A 15,273-nucleotide genomic window follows, 5' to 3' on the forward strand; every position below is an offset into this window, starting at 1 on the left:
CTGCTGTCAGCACGGAGCTGCTTCAAATCCTCTGTGCCCCTCTCTCCCTGCCGTCCCGTGCTCATGTGTGCTTTCTCCCTCTCTCTCTCAAAAATAAAACAATAAACATAAAAAACAGGCATCCAGAAAGGTCTCTTTCCAAGCAGTCTTCTCCCTGACTCTGACCTAATATCATTGTGTCTGGGGGGATTCTCAATTCAGTCCAAGGACCACTATCCCACATCCATTTTACTGTAGCTTTCCAAGGCACTTTGACATTCTTGGGCCAATAGATCATAATCTGGTGAGATGATCAGACTAAGTTTACACCACAACCTCCTGTAGGAACCAAGTGAGAAAATGCTGAGCTTCATGTTTGCTGATTGTTCCACCACCAGTCATTTGCTCAAACATTTTTTTTTGAGTTTATTTACTTTTGAGAGAGAGGAAGAGAGCACATCAGCATGAGTGGGGGAGGGACAGAGAGAGAGGAAGAGAGTCCCAAGCAGGCTCTTGGGACAGAGCCCAAGATAGGGCTCCATCTCACAAACGGTGAGATCATGACCGGAGCCCAAATCAAGAGTCAAATGCTTAACTGACTGAGCCACCCAGGTGCCGCGTTCAAACAAATAGGAGGATTAGTATTCATCAGGATAGATGACGTGCTAAAGATGATGAAGAAATAAGCAAGACAGTCTCTGCCCTCAAGTTGTACATGCTCTTACAGAGAGAAAAAGCAATCCCTGGTAATTTTACATGATCACATGTGCTATGAGGAAGGCACTCAAAGGCTGGTGTGGAAACATCAAGGTCTGGTGGTGGAGATCATGGGAAGGAGATCGATGTCATATACAGAGTTGAAGGAAGCTTCAGAAGGGGAATTAGGATTAACTTGTGCAACTTCAGAGGTCTAGATGGGACCAGTGGTAGAATTATAAAATGGTGTTAGGAACTGAGGGACTTGAGACATCCAGACCACGGTTTGGATGGTTCTAAATGGCACTCCACTGTCATTTTGGACTGGATCATTATTTTTTGTTGGGGACTATCCTGTACATTATAGGATGTTCAACAGCATCCCTGGCCTCTATCTGCTAGATATCAGTAGCACCTGCCTTCCCTCCACCACTAAAACTTTCTCCAGACATTACCAAATATCCCTGCGGTGGTATAAAATCACCCCTGGTTAAGGACCATTGCTGTCTGTTTACCATGAGAAAACTGAAACTCAGTTAACAGTAAATGACTTGCCCAACTAGTTAGTATAGAGACAAAAATAAAACCCCAACTTCTAATCATAGTTCAGTCCCCTTTCTACAACACTAGAAGATGCTGCAGGTGCCTTTTCGGGATTATTTTTCTTCCCCTTTCAGCTTCTTTGTTGTTGAGAACATGGCCGATGCTGTGTTTGCAGAAGAGGGGTAGCCAGAACCCTGAGCTCCGCCTCAGCCCTGGCATGAGACCCTAGCAGGCCGTTTGTGACTATGACAACAAAGAGTCCCTCATAAAAACAACAGGACCTATTTCAGTTGTTGAGAAATTATTTGGGCAAGTAGTTGATGTTTCGCAAGTGACTTTAATCATTCTTAGCCAATATCCTTTAACAGACAATGTCAAACACAGAAAAGACCAGGTTTCTTATGTTTCTGAATGCAGTGTGGCTCTCCATGTGCACATTTCTCTGGAGCGCCATTTGTAAGTCTATGGTCTTCGTCTGTAGCTGCTGCTCAGAACACAGAACCTGCCCCCTGTGACTACAGTGATCTGACTGTGGGGTCCATACCTCTGAAATCCAGTCAACTAGACTCATGGCACTGTAGTCTCCCGAGCATAAGTGAAGAAGAAGAAAAGGCTACAGAATAACTGCTGGAGGCCACCATCTCCAAATCCTCCATTTAACATGCAGGCGAGCTTTTCCCTACACAGCAATGAAAGATAAAATGCCCGCTTGGATTCTTTGTCTTTTCAGTGTGAATAAAAGCCTTTAATGCATCCAACTGAATCATTTTCAGAATGGTGCCGACGGATAGGGGTAAGAAAGAGGAAATTGGATCAAATGTTGATAAGAAAAGAGAAGTCTCCATTTATGTATATTATTCATGCAGTAAATAGTGCTGCTGGCCTACTATGGGACAGGCCGTGTTCGAAGCATCAGAGAGGGAGCAGTGAACAAAACTCCTGCCCTTGGGGAGCTTATATTCTAATGTGAAGTGACAAACAATGAATAAATAATAACAGTACAAGTGCTACGCAGGAGAATGTATCAGAGTAAGCAGTAGAGAAGGAGGAAGGGATGCTGTTTGGGTGGGAAGATCAGTAAAGGCATAAATAGGAATAAAAAATGTGATTAACTCCACTCCGGTCTAATATTCATCCGGCTCCCACATAATCTCTGTTGGCACTGACCAGTTACACCATTCTTGTGTGATAAATGCGTGTGCTTTACCAAATCCCACCGTCGTTAAGTGATTATCAAGACGTAAGTTGATACCGTTAGTTTGAAAGTTACTTTTTTCAGATGGCCCATTCTATTTTTATGTGCTCTGAGTTGAGGGGTTTATTTTATTAATCAAAAATCTGCTTCCTGCCACTCCCACCCAACCTATATGTCTAAAATAAGGCATCCCAATTTGACCAAATACTCCTTTCTCTTGTGGCAAGATATCGACTTCTACCTTCAATCCAGGCGGTGACTGAAGGCTTTTCGGGGAGCTAGAAGATGGAGACGGTATTTTATTTTATTTCCGGGCACTAAATGTTAATTTCTAGCCACAAGTTACTGAAACTAGAATTTGGTAGCTGACATAGAATTGAAGGAAGAATTTGAAGAGAGAAAGGTACTGGTTTTTATTCCCACCCAGTGTTCACATGAGACTTTTGCTTTGCAAGTGACCGGGGGCCGCAGCAAGAGGAGAGAGAAGGATGGATGCCTTTAATTCAGTGGCACTTTGGGAGACTGCCACCCTCAGGCTCAGAGTAGAAAGAATTATAGATACTCAGCTCTGTGTACTCTGAAGTAGTCACGGGGGGGATAGAAGCCAAGGGGGGTAAGGAGAGGGCTGCCTCCAGACTCGACGTCTGCTTTTGATCACTGCCCGGGTGAGACATATAAGCTGAAACAGGGCCATTTCTAGCAGAGGAGGAAGAGCAAACATGAATGCCAGCTTCCAATCAAGGTATCATTCAAGTTGCAACTTTTATTGGAGTCATAGATCTCAATGAAGGCGTGCAACCTGAGCTGCCCTGCAGGGTACTTTAACACAGCATCTCCCTCTGAGCATAGTCTCGTCTCCCTCCTAGTCTCTTGCAGTCTGGAATAATCCAGAGACGTGGACAAAAACCAAAAATGCAAAACATCTTTTCCCCAGATTGCCAGGTGGCGGTGCAAAAACCAGCAGCATGATCCCAAGAAGTCCCCAGGCCAATACAATACCAAGGGATTTCTTGAGTGACACTGTATTGCCAGATATAGCTAGATGTAAGTTCATCTAAGTGTATAAACTTTATTATACACATATATGTAATACATATATATACACACATTGTATAGTCTTACAAAAAAGTGTTTAAGATTGTGCAAGGTTTCCATTTATTTCCTGATCTTGGTGCTTGGAGAGCTGCATTCATGAGGTTGAGAGGACATTTGTAATATGTAACTTATTCCCAGATGCATTGGTCTAATTCACCAGAAACCCCAATTAAAAAAAAAAAAAGTAGCATGTACTTTAAGAAAACAAACAAACAAAAATGTTTGAAAGCACTACTATTGTAATAATACATTTAATTCAAAGAATGCCAAGTATGTACCAAGAATCCAAGTATAGGGAAAGATGACTGGGGTCTAATATGACACAGAACAAGGGTTAATTGGATAGTGAACATGTCTTTATCTCCTGTGAAATAAATCTCATGCAATAATGAATATATCTGAAAACTTAGATTACAGCAAGGGGGAGTTATTGTATAGAATTTTCTCTAGGAGCCTAGAATCATAGCATCCTAGAAACCATGAGAGCTAAAATAATTACTGTAATCCTTTTTGATAACTGGGTTTGAAGAAGTTACTTGGGAGGGAAAGTGTAAGTGTGGAACTGGAGACAGAGGGTACCTTTCTTTCTCCCATCTGGGGTGTGAAGGAAGGTCCCTTCCTTTTCTACCCCACTGTCATCAGACGCCTTCTCCCCTTTATTTTCTACCATCTCCACCCTCCCCACTGCTTTCCTTCATCTTAACATGGGCTTTCCTGAGCTTCAGCTTCCTGCCGCTTCAAGCTGTCCAGCACCTGGGGTGGTAACATCCAGCCTGTAGGTTGGTAAGGAGATGGAGAAAGGGAAGAAGAAAGATTGGTGAGAGAGACTAGCTGATGGCAGATGGTGAGAGAGTGCCTGAGTCACCACCGGGGAATCTTCTGGGAAGTGCCATCTAGAACCTCTCTCTTTTCAGTTCTTTTCTGTGAGTTTTCCCAGAAGGCACAAGACTAGAAAATCATTCAGCTTTGTGAAGAAATATTAACAGGCAATTTTATGAACTATTTGTTATTTATGTTATCACTACATAACCTAATAAATCATACGGATCATTAAATAACGTCAGGTTGCCCTTGCGGTAGTCTTCTCTTGTAGACATTCTACTTGTGATTGCTCAGGCTTAAACCACTCGAGGAAATGCTCATCTGAGGACTCTGACCTCAGCTCTAATTTCCTTGGCTTTGGTAGAAATTATGGTGACACAATATTCCAGAAAATTACCTACTTGGAAAACACAGAAGATTCCATGTTTTCGCATTTCTGGGTTTTTAATCAACTAACAACAGAGAAGTATGTCAGGAGCGCAAGGTTCAAAGCCACTCTCTGTTACTAACCAGCTTCTTAATCTTGGACGGTCGCTTCACCCTCCTGGGCCTCACCCTCCTCATCTGTAAAGTGTCTTCTGGCACCAGCGTCCATTTTTCTAAATATTTCTTAGAGTAAATGAAAACCAAGATTCTGAGTTTGAGTATTACAAAGCATTACTAGTGTATGAGGGGATTTGAAAAATACCGTATGTTGTAGATCTGCCCATTCTGGCTTCTTGTTTGTAGGAAACATGCAAGTGTAAGTTACCTAGCTAAACAAAAGCATGTTTTCTCATTGCAGATAAATGAAGATTTACCGATCCCTGGATGAAGTGCTCGGAAAGTCTTTAAATGCCATAGTCAACTGCCATTTCAAAGAAGAGAAAATAGATGGTTTTGGAAAGTTCATGCTGTTTCTTCATTGAATTTTAGGTGAGTGCATCTGAAACAAAGACTTTAAGATGGACATTGAACTATTTCCCCTTAAAGTGCTTCTCTCCTTTGCGTGAAAAGAAAACGGCGTTAAACGTTATCAACGTTCTGTACTGTTAGTGAGGTGCCACACAGTCAAAGACTTGGTTTCTGTGCTTTTTGTGGCTTTGTTACTGTTAGAAATCACCTGAAGTGTGAGGTGTGAGGTACAGATGCCCTAACATTCTTCCTGGTTCCTATGAAGCAAATGCCTCATACGCCATTCTACTCTAAAGGTCATAATTTTTTAAATATACAAAAGTACTTAGTTTCAGAGTAATAAGCCAGAATAAGACAAAACTATGTTCTAAAGGCATAAACTGGGGGAAAATTTCATGATGGTAGTGACAGTTTGATCATTAACAAGTCTGTGTGTGAGAGACAAGGCTAACATTTCACAGGCTGCCCTGGGGAGATTTTATACTGCTTAAATTAAAGTAGGACATGGTTTAGGTTAGGTGCAGTTTCTGAACTGCTGTGTATGATTAAGCACACACACGTGCTCACACACATTAAGCTTTGTTTTGCTTGGCCATAAAATGGATGGATACAAATATTTTTTACATCATCATTCATATCTACCCTTCCATGCTATGAAAGACAAAGGCTTGCAAATCGGTGCTTTACTATTAGTCTGCAATATGCCATTGTCGTTTATCAGCAGAATGGAAAGGAATGGAGGAATTGAGAGGTGGTCTTATTGAGGAAATTGTGTGGCTTTCCACCTCCTCCCGAGTCCAGCTTTCAAAGTGTGGTTTTATTATCTACTTTGAAGAGTGGCGATTTCCGGAACAGCAGAATAAACCTCTGTTCACAGTTCTGAATAAAACAATGCAACTGACAGAGCAATGACCACTTTCTAAATCTAATCCTAAAGACACCCATGCTTGCTTCCTTTATCCTTTTTATTAACGTCAAAGCGAAGGGGCTCATTCTCTCACAATCTTCAGGGTGTGCAAATGTGGTTTATTGAGACTGCGTGTGGAACTAAAATCGTGATTTCGTTATTTACAAGATGTTTCTTGAAGGCGGTTCCCAGGAGCTAAACTTAGAGCCCTTTGAAAATATCAGTAAATCAACTTGTCTGGTGTAACATTCTGGAGGATAAAATGAAAATGAGAAACGTCTTTACTTAACTCTATTTTCCAGTTTTGCTGGTCTGTGCCTGTTTTTACCTTCTAGTCCATTCCTTCCCTGCTCCTACTCTACTGGTTCCATGGCAGCTGACCCCTATGGGCTGTATTTTCTGCCCTGAGACTCACCCCGTTGTCTCCAGCTTCCCCAGTGACCTTGAACTCTGAGCTCCAGTAATATCACCTCTTCCCTTTCTCCCTTGAGACCTCCTGGGTGGTAATGCCTTTGGCTTCTTGCTGCTGATCTCCAAGTTCATTCACTATCCCCTGTCTAGCTCTCAGTTCTTCCATCATCCAGGTAACCATTTCTCTAGGTTAAATTCCATCTTTTTAAAATATTTATTTATTTTTATTTTTTTTAATTTTTTTTTAACATTTTATTTATTTTTGAGACAGAGAGAGACAGAGCATGAACGGGGGAGGGGCAGAGAGAGAGGGAGACACAGAATTGGAAGCAGGCTTCAGGCTCTGAGCCATCAGCCCAGAGCCCGACGCGGGGCTCGAACTCACGGACCGCGAGATCGTGACCTGAGCCGAAGTCAGATGTTTAACTGACTGAGCCACCCAGGCGCCCCCTTTTTAAAATATTTAGAGTGTTTTCTCATTTCTGGTTAGATTGAAATTGACCAACAAATCCTTCATTAATGTCTCCCAAAATTATTGGAAAAACAGAGAACAGGGATTCCTTGCTTCTCCCAAGGAAAATGATTCTTAGGAAATGCATTTTAAGTTAAGTGTAAAGTTGGGTGGTTTTTCTACACTGAAAAAAATTTAACTTAATTTATTGAAGCCATGTTCTAAGCTGTACAACGTTGTAGTGTTAATTCGCTGCTACTGAGGAAATCATTGTCATATTCTTATTTTACATATCAAATTAATGGGAAGATTTTTAAATTCTCAGGTATGCACCAAATATGATTGTTACTTTTTAAATACTCACATTGCACAGACTTCTCTACAGATGAGAACTGCTCCTTAGGGCCTGCAGGAATGGTCCCATTCCTGCGTTCACATTTAAGTCTAGACTTAATCTGTTTGATTATGGATGTGACCTTTCTCTTTCAGTAATGATAGTTTGCTACTTAAAGATGCCCTATGATCTGATCATTTCACATCTCCTGTATTAAATACTGGCTATATTGGAATGCTAAGTGATCAGATGCCACATTGTGTCTTTTTTTTTTTTGGCAGGCAAACAATTTACCACTGTCTCAACCATCCTACTCTAAAGGGCTTCCTTGATATTACAGTAGCTTTTCACAAAATCACTTCACTTGGTTATTTTAAATGCAAGTACCTTGCCTTTTTCATTTCCTTCTCACTTATTTATGGAGACATTTTCCTTTTCAGTCTTTTCCGAGGTTATCGTGACTGTTAATCTGTCCATTTTAATGTTTTGTGGGTACATTCAAAAGGACATGGTGTTCCTCCTACCAACAATTTTCATCTATTCAATGTCAATGGTAAACCTGCAATGCCTAATTGAGGATCCTTTCAGACAATGTGAAAATGCCATTACAAGAAGAATGACTTGGATCCCTTGATAACCTAAAATTGAGAGACACAGGGGTGAATAGCTTTGTGGTGTGGTTGAAGCAGTGAATAACTGATGTTCTCAAAACAAACCTTCCTTAGTTTAGTGCAGCACTGAAAGTTCTAATCATTAACATTTCTCTCCAGCTTATGGAAATGAGGCTTTATAAAGCCATATTTAAAAAAAAAAAACTCTCAGGGAAAGAAATGCATCCATTAATAATGCATACTGCATCACACAAAAGTCTAATGAGTTAGCAAGCCAGAGACTCCTGAGGGAGTGATGCAGAAACTCAGCTTCTGGAGGTTTGGTTCACATAAGTAAGAGGGGACCTATTGAAATAACCTCACTAACTTCATAATGTTGCCTGGTGGGTCAAGGGACACATGTCATAAAAGATAGCTCAGGCTGAACCCCTCCTCATGTTGGAGGAAGGGTAGGAGGGAGGAGTGGAGGTGTGAGTCCTTACACTAATGAGCAACATTGTCAATGGAGATTTTAAATTACTGCTGCCCAAATAGTTCAGGAAAGTGCTTTAAACAAGATGTAGTCAGTAGTATTTCTGCTGAGCCACAAAGTAGGATATTGGAAAAAATCAAATGTGTTTAAAGGCAGAAATCATCTGTAATCCATCTTGGTATTCCTGGAAGCTGGCCCAGCCCTTGGCTCACTGTAGATAACTTCTAAATAAATGGTTGGTGAAGAAAGACTAAGGCCCAAAGCGATGATACCTAATGCTTACTTGGTCTTACTTTATGCCAAACAATATTCTATATACACGTATATTTCATTTCATGCTTAAACAATCCTATGACATAAGTAATATTATATTTCCTTATTTAAAGATAAGGAAACTAGGGCCCAGGGAGGTTAAATAAACTGCCTGTGGTTAAGTTGGGGGGTAAAAATTCAAATATGGACAGTCTGGCTTCAGACCCTGAGTACTTAATTATGATGTTCACTGTCTCTCATGTAATATAATCATCAATTAACTTTAAAACACAGAGCAACATTTTTTATTATTAAAAACCTTACGTCATTTCAAAACATGCCCGTGTTAAGAGATCTCGCCCTAATCGTGAATGGCCTCACTTGCAACACAAATTCTCCCTTTTCAACATTCCTATTCTCCCTTTTCTTTTAAAACGTGACTGTCTAAATCAACTTCCTGATTTATATTCAAATCTCATTATTTCCATTCTTTAAAGGTTTTATCTGAAATGAGTACTTTAAAAATCCTATTTCTCCTTTTATTTCATTTGCTTCATTGAAGAACGTGTAACCTTGAGCAGCAAGTTCCTTGACCTCTCTGAGCCTCAGATCCTTAACCTCAAAAGTTATGTATAAGTTGTGAAGACTAGAAAATAATATCCATAAACAACAAAGCACAGTTCCTGGTACATGGTAGGAACCCAAGAAACAGTAGCCAATATGATCTAAATACACTAGGGCCACTCCAGTATCACAGCTGGTGCTGGGGGCACCATCAACAAAATCTATTTCGTATTTTCCTTAGCAAGTTATAATATTTATAATATAAATATAATATATAATAAATATAGTAATATTTCATGTATTCCTTAGCAAGCAGACCTCTTGAGTCTCAAGGCCTACTGTAGTCCCTCATCGGTTGGTCTTTGCCAGCATAGGAATCACGTGATCTGCCCTCTCTAAGCCATGCTCTCTGAGCCTTTACTGTTTCTCATGCTGGTTTTTCTGTCTGGACTCTCCTGTCACCCACACTCCTCTCCAAATCCCCCTCACCCACATGCACACATGCACTCTCCAGTGACTTGCAACACCCCAGTCATCTTTGGAGACACATCACAGCTGTTGCTGTTACCATTTCAGTTAAGTCATTGATGACCTCCTCCCGGGTCAACAGATCATCGTCAGTCCTTCTCAGAATTCACGTAGCCCTTTGAGCCATTACCAGGAGATCAGCTCCAATTGTAGACGGTAGAGAGAACAGCGATCTCATTCAGTCACTCACAGCCTCTTGTCATTTCTCACGTTACCTGTCTGTTTTCCCTCCAAAATTTTCTTCAGGGACAAATGCCAAGTTTTTTCTTTATCTTTGATTTGCCTGTACCAAGCTCACAGTAGTTTCATTTCTGGTTTTGAATGAAGTCTGGAGGGTCGTTATTTTGAGATATGCTTCGGTGCTTCCAGTGTGGTAAAGATCGTAACACTTCATCCAGCATTACAAGCAAAGGGTGAGCTCCCTTAGGGGAAAGGGGACCTTACAGAGGTGTGCCAAGCACCAACCCAGAGACTCCATGAACATTATCTTACCTAACTTCATATTATCCTCTCAAATTAGCTATTGTTTCCCTTCTTATTCAGATAAGAATAGTAGGGTTCCAAGAGTGTAGGTAACTTGCCGATGTCACATTTCTGCAAAGTGGCAGAATGAGAATGTTAAGCCGTATCTTTCCACTGGAGCACACTACCTCACTAAAAAAGCTTTGCAGTTTAATCCTATAAGAATATGTATATAAGATAATGCTAGAATTTTCCATTTAAAGTACTTCCTGAGGAATAAGCTATTTTTAAGTCTCCAGATCTTTTTCTCATTGGCAAATAAGTTTATGTTTAGGTTGATGCCAAAATTAGCAATATTTCTGTTCAACAAGAGTTTCAAAGGTACAGCACCTTGTGGTTCTGAGACTGTGCAAAAACCTCATGTATTGATGTGAGCGTAAGCTTGGAGATGATGTCTAATGCTGTCGACTGATAGAATTTTAGGGCTATGCATTATATAGAATCACCACCAGTGCTGGGGGCTTTTTAAGGCAAGGATTTCTGTCTCTCTTTTTTCTCTTTAAAAATATTTATGAAATGAATATTTGTAATTAATTATAAAAAATTTGTTTTGGATACAAAGTTAATCATTCTGTAGACATAATGACATGCTTAGCACTTCTTAAGAGGGTACATAAACGTGTTCTGAATTTTTCTAAAAATCACACTATTCAATTATCATGTATAAGAAAAATAATTGGTATGAATAAAACTCTAAATTTGCAAACAGCAATCTTCTGACTTCATTTTAATTGCAAATATCGGTATCCATAGAGAAGGGTTTCTTCCACTGGTGAAAAATTTTGACGATGCTCAGGCCACATTTATACCTATAATGATCATTCGCTCATTTGCTCTTTAAGAATATATTACACATCTCTTAATGTTTCCTGGCTCTGTGCTAGGCAACTGGGAGCCTGAGATAAATAAGGCATAATTATTTCAGGTAATATCCTACTTTGATTTGCCATCGATTATGTCTTAGGATCACAGAATTTAAGCATCAGAAAGGATATTTCTGATTATTTCACCTAGACCCCTCTCTTAGTCCATTCAAGCCTCTATAACAAAATGCCAAAGACTGGGTAGCTTATAAAGAATGAAATTTCTCACAATTCTGCGGGCTGGGAAGTACATTAGGACACCGGTGTGGTCTCATTCTGATGAGGGCCCATTCCCTGGTTCAAAGCAGGCACTTGCTGTCTGTGTCCTCACATGCAGAAGGGGCTAGGGAGCTCTGTCAGGCCTTCTTTATAATCCCACTCATGAGAGCTCCACCCTCATGACCCAATCAACCCCACAGTCCCCTCCCACATTCTGATACCATCACATTGGGCATTAGGATTTCAACATATGAATTTCAGGGCCACGTAGCGACTCCTAATTTTACATTTGAGGAAATTGAGGCCGAGAGGTTAAGTAGTACCCCCCCAGTGAGCAGCAAAGTTGCAACGAGGACCTATTTGAGTCTCCTACCACCAAACTCCTGCCCATCATACAACAAATGAGCCAGTGTTTCTATACTCTTGATCTTATTTTCCTCCAGGAGAAGTTTCTAGATGTAAGAAAAGACTCAGAAAACAAGGTTGATTTGGTTTTATTCACAAAACAAAGAAGTAGATTTACCATTCATCAAGTATTTATTGAGAACTATCAGGAGCTTTGCTAGGTGTTGGACATATGGCTGAGCAAAACCAGAAATGTCTTCCTGGCTCACATCCTGCGTATTGTCTGGTGTGCACGTGTGTGAAGCCGGAGCACAAAAGCCATAAACGGCCCTTTAACGGGAATACCAAAATAGTCCAGGTGCTGACAGGCATAATGTGATGCTAAAAATGGCAACTAAAGTGATTGCAACGTACTCGTTTCTTAGAAAAATGTAAAATAGTGCGATCTATAAATACCCCGTATATTAAAACAAAAAGAGACAGGCCTGTGTCTTTGGTCTACTATTGTTATGTGGATAACTTGTTAATATTCCAGAGTGAGAAAGAATTTTTTTTTTAATATGAGTAGCATATGTACCCTGCAGTGTCTATCTCTGAGTAAAATAAATAAATATATATTTATATAAATATATATTTATATATATATATAAATATATATATAAATATATAAATATATATAAATATATATAAATATATAAATATATATTTATATAAATATATCTTAGAAAAACTAAGACTTCTATTCACAGCTCCCGGTTATGGCCCTGCCTGTTGAGTTCTCTCTTTTGTGTGCTGATTTCCCCTTTAATTTCCCAGAAGAGTTTGCAGAATGCTATTTACCATATGTAAGCAGGATTTTTAAAACCATGATCATCACAAAAATGGATGGAACAACGCTTTCCTATCAAAAACTAAGGGTTATGGTGTGTTTACAAAAGTTCATCGTAATGTGCTTTAATGTTAGTGCCTTCGTGTGAGTGACAGCTTATGGTTTGCGCTTGTATTTTAACCATCAATTGATTTTTGTAACTTTCAGAAGCTGACTTTTAAATCTGTACAGTTTATTTCAGGAAAATATTACACAGTGAATCTGATAGTTTCAAATGATCAAAGATAGATGAATAATGTAGCTCTCTTTTCTGTCATTCCTTACAATTCCATAACAGTAGGCTGGAATTTTTTCTGTGTTTATGTGTGCGTATCATACTATTCTTCCAATTCTAGTTGAATAGATAAGTAGGGTGGCTGTCTTTTTCTAAGAGCATGTTTTTATTATTACACCACCTTTTCCTAATATATATGAACAACTGTAGTATCACATGGTTTCCCTTCCGAAGTTGAATTTCTTCCCAGAGTAGTAGCATCCACGAAAGGCACATGTGAAGATAAAAAAGCCTCATCACCAGATAAGACTACATTCTTCCCAATTCAGCCACTGCAAATGAGCCTCTCATGACCTCAATTCAGTAGAGTTCTGTTTTATCCAGCACGGATATAGCCCCGCTCAGTTCACACACCTCCTACGTGGCCAACAGTGCCGCCGTGAGTAACACAAAGCACGCCCCCACCTGAATCGCTGGCACGTCCCCACGGCACTTTGAATTCTCCTTGGGCAGGGAACATTGGCAGACCTTAAGTACAGTGGTAAAATTATCCCGATATAAAACCCTTCCCCTTCTCTCCTAGATTCTCCCTTCCCACCGTACAAGGAGTGAAAGGGCCTGAGAAGCAGGGCTTACAGATTCCTGTCCTAAACACAGTTCTTAACAGGGATTTCTCCATCTCCTAAAGAGGACTCCTTTGAGGTTTTCCATATCCGCCAGCTCTGAGGCTATTGTGTGTACGGGTGCACCTGTATGCGTGAAAGCTTTTCGGTAAGATATTATTAATCCACTTTCTGACAAATAGTGAAGTTCCCCACATTTTCTCTTACCTAATAACAAAGATAATAGTCCGATGCAGCTCATGATTGCCTTCTCATTCGAATATTCAGATCCTTTCCATACTCACGCATAGGGTTCATGCTTAATGTATACTAACTGCAGGAAGCTGTGGTTGCCTAGTAACCAGTGGAGGTGTGTCCGAGGGGCTAAAGAACATAAATGAATAACGGAAACACTGACATTACTTTCAGCCGGTGACCTAAGGCTTAATTCAGCACTCGCCATTCCAGACATTTCTAATGGGCTGGCGAAACAGTAGCTTTCTCAGAAGTAGCTCATTAAATCATAAAAATGAAAATTAGTATTTAATATGATGTTCTTCTAGATGGTCTGATAGGGGAAAGGAGAATGACTGGAAAAGCAACAAGACCAGAGCCTAACGTCTTTGATACACTTTTTACAGAATACAGAATGAAATGTCTGCTAGGACTCACTTTCTCAAACAGCTTTTTCTAAATGTTTAGATTCTGTTTGATCAGTTTTGGGAGGAAAATATTTCAGTGTTTATTCAATTCTTTGGTAGTATTACCTTTTTCAAGTTGAAGTTTTTAAGGATTCTGAAACAGGGATTCTTTCCCTTTTATTTTATTTTATTTTTTTCAGTTTATTTATTTTGAGAGGGGGAGGCAGGGGCAGAGAGAGAGGGAGAGAAAGAATCCCAAGTAGGCTCCATAATGCAGAGCCCAATGCAGGGCTCGAACCCACGAACCATGAGATCGCAAACCTGAGCCTTAGTCAGATGCTTGATTGACTGAGCCACCCAAGCACCCCTGAAAGGCCAATGTTTTAAAAAGCAACGTAGAAGTGGGGCACCTGGGTGGCTCAGTGTGTTGGGCATCCGACTTCAGCTCAGGTCATGATCTCATGGTTCTTGGGTTTGAACCTCGCATTGGGCTCTGTGCTGACAGCTCTCTGTGCGTCTCTCTCGGCCCATCCCCTGCTCACTCTCTCTCTCTCAAAAAATAAATAAACATTTATAAAAAAAAATTTTTAAAGAAATGTAGAAGCAAAGGGAAACTGGGTAGACTTAAGAGCACGTTTAGCTGGATGGTGAAATCAACCCACAAAACAAAAAATTCCTGCCTGATGCCTTCTGAAGAAAACACAACCAGCAAATCAAAGTGCATCCTTACAATGCCATTCTGTTCTAACTGGATTACTTGGTTGTAAGCCTGGGATCCCAAACACCCAGGATGAAATGTTGCCCCTTCATTAAATATTTTACTCAAGTAAAGGAGGAGGGGGACATTACATTTTTTATGAAAATAGTAATGACCATCCTATTGAGTTGGAAGCGAGATGGGGCTGAGTGTTTAAGGAGGAAAATAAGATAACAAAGGAATGCCAGTGTTGGAAAGTGATTCCACAGTCAGATCCCACCCTCACAATGTGTTTCAACCTCCCTTGCCCATAGAGAGGAAAATTTGAAGAAGCACACCAGACAAGACACACAGGCTTCAGTGCTCGGAAAAAAATAGTTTTTTACTGAAGTAGGAAAAATGTTATTACTCATAACCAAATCATTTGTGTGGCCTCTACCCCACATCGAGGCAAGGCAGAAAATCATCATCCACTGTTATTAAGAGGTGTGCAAAGATCTGCCACTTGACTCTGAAGCAGTGGTTCT

The 15,273-nt window shown here is 40.2% G+C and overlaps 1 protein-coding gene across 30 annotated transcripts in view; it reads left to right on the plus strand.

Moving 5' to 3' along the window:
- Window positions 1–15,273, plus strand: part of DTNA (dystrobrevin alpha) — a 351,246-nt gene that overhangs the window by 157,690 nt on the left and 178,283 nt on the right. For all 30 annotated transcript variants that reach the window (XR_015242529.1, XM_086682719.1, XM_086682721.1 and 27 more), the window contains exon 2: window positions 5,115–5,245. The gene's annotated coding sequence lies outside the window, so the exon portion shown is untranslated. The remainder of the gene's footprint in view (window positions 1–5,114; window positions 5,246–15,273) is intronic.

Source organism: Puma concolor, chromosome D3 (assembly GCF_028749965.1).
Source record: "Puma concolor isolate L17-30 chromosome D3, mPumCon1.1.hap2, whole genome shotgun sequence".
Lineage (NCBI taxonomy): Eukaryota > Metazoa > Chordata > Mammalia > Carnivora > Felidae > Puma > Puma concolor.